Source organism: Silene latifolia, chromosome 6 (assembly GCF_048544455.1).
Source record: "Silene latifolia isolate original U9 population chromosome 6, ASM4854445v1, whole genome shotgun sequence".
Lineage (NCBI taxonomy): Eukaryota > Viridiplantae > Streptophyta > Magnoliopsida > Caryophyllales > Caryophyllaceae > Silene > Silene latifolia.
In genome coordinates, this window is record NC_133531.1 from 8,894,138 (window position 1) to 8,900,041 (window position 5,904).

A 5,904-nucleotide genomic window follows, 5' to 3' on the forward strand; every position below is an offset into this window, starting at 1 on the left:
AGATTTCAATTCTGATTCAATTGCTTCTTTCCATTTTGGCCAATCATCTCTTTGTCTACATTGATCAATAGACTTGGGTTCATGATCCTCTTCATTTTTCATAACATCTAACGCAACATTGCATGCAAAAATATTGTCGACGTCGATTTGATTTGGTTCCAAATAATACCAGACATGATATAATTTATTGAGATCTCTTCATTTTCAGGTACCTGAGTTTCTTCCGGAACTAAATTTTCAATCATGTCCATAGTCTCTTCAGGAGATTTTTGTAAATTTACATCCTCGAACGGGCCACCTTCATTCTTTGCTCCTTTTCTTTTTCGAGGATTTTTATCCTTGGAACCAATTGGTCTTCCACGCTTCTGGCGTGCACTAGATTCATTACCAATTCTTGTTTGTCCTTCTGGGATCTTAATTTGAAATGGAGCATTTACAGCTGAAATATGTGACTTAGTCACTCTTTTTGGGTCAGTAAAAGCATCTGGCAGTTGATTAGCTAAGCTTTGTAAATGAATTATCTTTTGAACTTCAAGTTCACATTGTTTAGTACGGGGATCAAGATGAGATAGTGATAATTCATTCCATTTAATTTCCTTTTCCAACTATTTGTCTTCTCCCCCTAAACGTGGGAAAACTAACTCGTTAAAATGACAATCTGCAAAACGAGCCTTAAGTAAATCCCATGTGGTTGGTTCAAGATATTTAATTATTGAAGGCGATTCAAATTCATCTTTGTGCGTTGTGGTGGAGCTATTGGTACATAAACCGCACAACCAAAAACTCTAAGATGGGAAATATTTGGTTCTTGACCATGAACCAATTGAGACGGGGAGAATATATGATAACTCGTTGGTCTGATGCGAATAAGTGATTCTGCATGTAGTATAGCATGTCCCCAAGCAGAAATTGGGAGTTTAGACCTCATAAGTAATGGTCTAACAATTAGTTGAAGTCGTTTGATTAAAGATTCAGCTAGACCGTTTTGTGTATGAACATGGGCTACAGGATGTTCAACATTTATCCCAATCGACATGCAATAATCATTAAAAGTTTGAGAAGTAAATTCACCAGCATTATCAAGACGAATATTCTTGATAGGTGTATTTGGAAAGTGTGCTCGTAATTTTATTAATTGAGCAAGTAATCTCGCAAACGCCAAGTTTCGAGTTGATAACAAGCATACATGGGACCATCTAGTCGATGCATCGATTAAAACCATAAAATATCTAAATGGTCCACATGATGGATGTATTGGTCCACAAATATCCCCTTGTATACGTTCCAGAAAACTAAGTGATTCAAAATTTATCTTAACTGGTGAAGGACGAATTATAAGTTTCCCTTGTGAACAAGCAGCACAGGGAAAATTATTAGGAAGAAACTTCCGGTTCTTCAAAGTTTGTCCACATGAATTTTGCACTATCCTTCGCATCATTGTTGAACCGGGATGGCCTAACTGGTCGTGCCAAATTATAGAGTTATCGCTAAACTTCTGGTTTAAAATAGCATTGACTTTAATCGTATTAATTTTCGCAAAGTACAAGCCGAGAGAGAATGTAGGCAACTTTTCTATTACGTGTTTCGTGCCTTGGGTTATACTCGTGATTTGAAGGAATTCATTATTCCCTTCACTTATTGTCTCAATATGATATCCATTTCGGCGAATATCTTTAAAGCTTAACAAATTTCTTTGAGACTTAGGAGAGTATAATGCATCAACAACTTCAATTTTAGTTCCCTAAGGTAATAATATACCCGCTCTTAGGAGCCTTCAATAATATTATTTGTACTACCCGATATAGTACTCACACTAGTCTTTTTCATCGTCAAATGAGAAAAATATTTCATATTCTTAAGTATTGTATGGGTAGTTGACCTTTATCAACAATACATAATTCTTCATCATTTATTCCCATTCGAATTCGTGGGGTATTCATTTTCTTCAAGGAAATAAAATATGCGTCACTAAAACAAACATAAATATAATAAGAATGATAAATATAGATTTAAATAAAAATACCATATTGAATAATCCATATAAACTATACATAGGATCCTTTAAATTCTAAACACACCATATAAATGATAAAAAAAGCATAAAACGTCCTAACACGAATTGATATAGATAATTTGATAGTCTTAAAAGTTCATAATTATTATCTAATTCCCTTCGGGGGTCGGGAAGAAACCATCCACTTCTAGGTGAGTTGTATCGCCTGAATCAAAGTCACCTTCGTCATCTTCAATCACCATATTTGTTTCGGTATTCTTTCTTTTCTGCTTTACTGATTGAAGATAAAGATCAACAAGGTGTTTGGGAGTGTGACAAACGCGTGACCAATGCCCTTTTGCACCACAACGATAACATATATTGGTCACAGTTTTGCTTTTATCTTTCTCACCCGTATGATCTTTTCGGTTCCACTGCAGGTGTGTAATACTACGGTTTTATGAGTCTCTGGGTACTCTATCGAGTGGGCCTTACTCTGTCGAGTAAGTGTGTTTTGCGTTTTAAAATAGTTTCTGACCTGTTGGGTACTCGATCGAGTAGCCTTGGTACTCAATCGAGTAGGCGGCACTCGATCGAGTACGTCAGTTACTCGATCGAGTAGCCGTTTTACGAGGGGATGATTTGTCGGGTTTTGTTAATAATGCGATTTAATATATAAACACTTCCATCACTTTGATAATACACTTTTACAAACCTAATTACTTTTAAAAGAGAAATCAATCTACGTACTTCGCATTCATCGCATTATTTGCAAATCCCGGAGCTTGGAAGGTCGGAATTCGTCTTTCTTTACATCTTTGTGATCCTTGCGTCGAGGGTAAGATCTACGTACTTTTTTTATGGTATTTTGTCTAAGTTGGTTAAACCCTAATTTGGGGATTTGAGGGTTTTGTTGTCTTTCTTGTTTGGTAGTAATTGTATGATCATATGTTAGGAGGAGGATTCGTAGAAGAGGCCTTTTGATAACAATGTTGTTGAGATCGTTTGATCAGTATGTGCATTCGGGTAGGGTTTCCTACTCGGTATTAGTCCCATAATGTGTTGGTGGTGATTTGTGATTGTTATCATACGAGTATTGTGACGGTTGTTGGTTTTGTTTCTTTGTTTAGTAGTTGTGATTGTTTGTTTATGTCTGTGTTCTTCGGGGTGCGTCCCTGGCTGAGTGGAGTCACTTGCGGGAGTGGCTTCACGCCCATTATTCGCCTTCTGTGGAACCCGCCACAGAAGGGATGTGCACATTAATGGATTTGGGTTTATCGCTCGACGGAGATGAGCGGGGATTAGGTGGGAACGGCTGCGTTCCCCCACTGGCGGCGTGGAGTCACCTGTTGCGATGGGCACTCTGGCAGGGCTACACACTTTAGTGTATAGTCAGTATTGTGGAGTTGGTGATGGAGTTCGGAGTATATCTGTGACAATTGAGCTGTGTTGTTTGTTGTGTTGTTGGATTATATAAATTGTGTGATTAGTACTGACCCCGTTTATTGTTTTAAAAACTGTGGTGATCCATTCGGGGATGGTGAGCAGTTGTTGAGCAGGTATGAGTAGAGATACATGGGCTAGCTGGGATGAGTCATCACTGCAGTTAGAAGAGTCTTCCGCTGTTGTCAGACATTCACTACAAAAAGAATTAAAACAGGCGACTGAAATTGGCGACTGAAATCAGTCGCCAAAATCAATTTGGCGACTGAAATCAGTCGCCAAAGGTCAGTCGCGGACCTTAGTCGCCTTTTCTAGCTTTGGCGACTAAAGTCGGTCGCCAAATTTGGCGACTGACAAATCAGTCGCCAATTGGCAAAAATGGCGACTGATAGGGTAGTCGCCAAATTGGCGACTGATTAAAGGTAGTCGCCAAATTGGCGACTGATTAGCAGTCGCCAAATGCTTTTTCAGTCGCCTTTTTTGGGTGACGTAGCCAGTTTGGCTGACCAAATTTGGCGACTAATTTGTGTTTTGGCGACTACAAATCAGTCGCCAAATTGGCGACTACCTTGTCAATCAGTCGCCAAATTGGCGACTACCTTGTCAATCAGTCGCCAATTTGGCAACTGCCTTTCAGTCGCCAAAACACAAATCAGTCGCCAAAGCTACTGTAAGTTTTGGTGGTTTTTTTCGTTTTTATTGCTAGCCAAATATTTACAACCTGCATACAAACCGATGTTCCACAACACCATACATCCCAAATTTCAACACACAACACCATACATTTCAACCCAACACCTCCCAATTTCTCAAACTTCATTTCATATATTGAAAATGAAAGTTTTACAAGCTAAGCTATTCTAAATGTTCAAGTCTAAAGTGTTCAAGTTTTACAAGCTTACATGCTAAAATCATCATACTTGGAAGCCAACACCGGCTCCACTCCCCCCTTGTGGACCATGCGGATCATTTGGATCGTAGTTGGGTCCAGGTTCGGGGTTACAACCTTGCCACCAAGTCTCAAACATTGCCATTCTTTCCTTCATTTGGCGCAATTCTTCATCACGTTTGGCATCACGTTCATCACGCTCTTTTATTTGACCTTGAAGTTGACTAATAATTCCCGGTTGATACGTGTTCTTTGGGAATTGTTGAAGTCGATCTCCTACGCGTTTTCTCATAGAAAGCTGGTGTTGAACTTCCGGTACCATACACGTGCCCTTTCTTGAAGCCATCCACCAACTTATACCATATGTCATTATCAGGAGTTTCGGATTGGCGGCTTTTTCTTGTTCAAATGCTTCCTACAATATTAAACAAATGGTTGTAAGTTAATATGGTAACCACCTTATATACGACATTTTAAAAGAGAGTAAATTAACAAAAATTAAGTGTTACGGAAACTTACATATAATTGCTTGTCTTTTGGCTTAGTCCAAGTTCTAACCCCTTTGTGGTCAACCCGGAATGCGTGTCAGAAACGGTGATTCGTACCGTCGCAACCTATTTGTGACTTCTTCTTTCCTCTCGAATGAAAAAAAAAAAACATACATGTTAGAAAATCAACAAAAAATCTAACATAAAATAAACATGTTGCATTGAAAACAAAAAAAAGTGTGAAATAATAGACAAACTTACCCCCAACATACGATTCCAGAACGATCGTGAACCCGCGTAATGAGTAGGCTCGTTCACGGCGTCTTCCTTTCCTCCTCTTTTGTTGAGGGATGCTTGCTTAGACTTCTTACGAAAAGCGGGAGTTTTGGTATGCTTTATTAAGCCTTCATACTTGTCACCTGCAATTACACATATGAAATCATAACTAATAAGTTTCGATATTATTTATAATATAAGAGAGTATATACTAATTAATACAAATAACAAAACAAGTTAATTAAATACCTTTCATGTGCTCTGGTTCCTTTGGGCGCCTAACTACCTTCCAAATCACGTCCCGATATCGTCGAGTACCGACTTCCTCGTACCTGATACGGACATTCCGTTCTTGAGACGGTGACCAAGCATATGCTTGCTACAAAAAAAAGCGACAAAATTTCATATTAGTATTTATAAAAGTATAACCTTGGTTATTAAAACAAAGAAATACGGAAAATATATACCCGAAAGTTATTGAACCACGCATCTCTTTGTGCAGGAGAAGCTTGTGTCCACGATGTAGGAATTGGACCCACGAAATTAGTCTTCGTGCTTTTCGTGACACCTCGTACCACGGAATCGTCCATATAAACTCCGCATTTATTTTGAACATGTAAAATTACAAACAATTATTATTTAAAAAAAAAAAAAAAAAAAACAACAAAATAGTAGACTAATAAAGAATAAAACTTACCATAATCCCGCCGGCTCAAGAATTATCTTATTATCCGAAGTGTACCGTATCGGCACCCGTGGTGTCTCGTCGGTAGCGTCAGTCTCCTCACCGTCACCGTCTGTCTGCATCAGATCCT

The 5,904-nt window shown here is 38.5% G+C and overlaps 1 long non-coding RNA gene across 1 annotated transcript; it reads right to left on the reverse strand.

The window, feature by feature from the left end:
* Positions 1–5,188: 5,188 nt before the first annotated feature.
* Positions 5,189–5,668, reverse strand: LOC141658542 (uncharacterized). Its single transcript, XR_012549295.1, has 3 exons — positions 5,557–5,668; positions 5,339–5,468; positions 5,189–5,232 (listed from the first exon to the last, which is right to left on the reverse strand). It is a non-coding gene; the product is annotated as an uncharacterized LOC141658542 (long non-coding RNA).
* Positions 5,669–5,904: the final 236 nt, after the last annotated feature.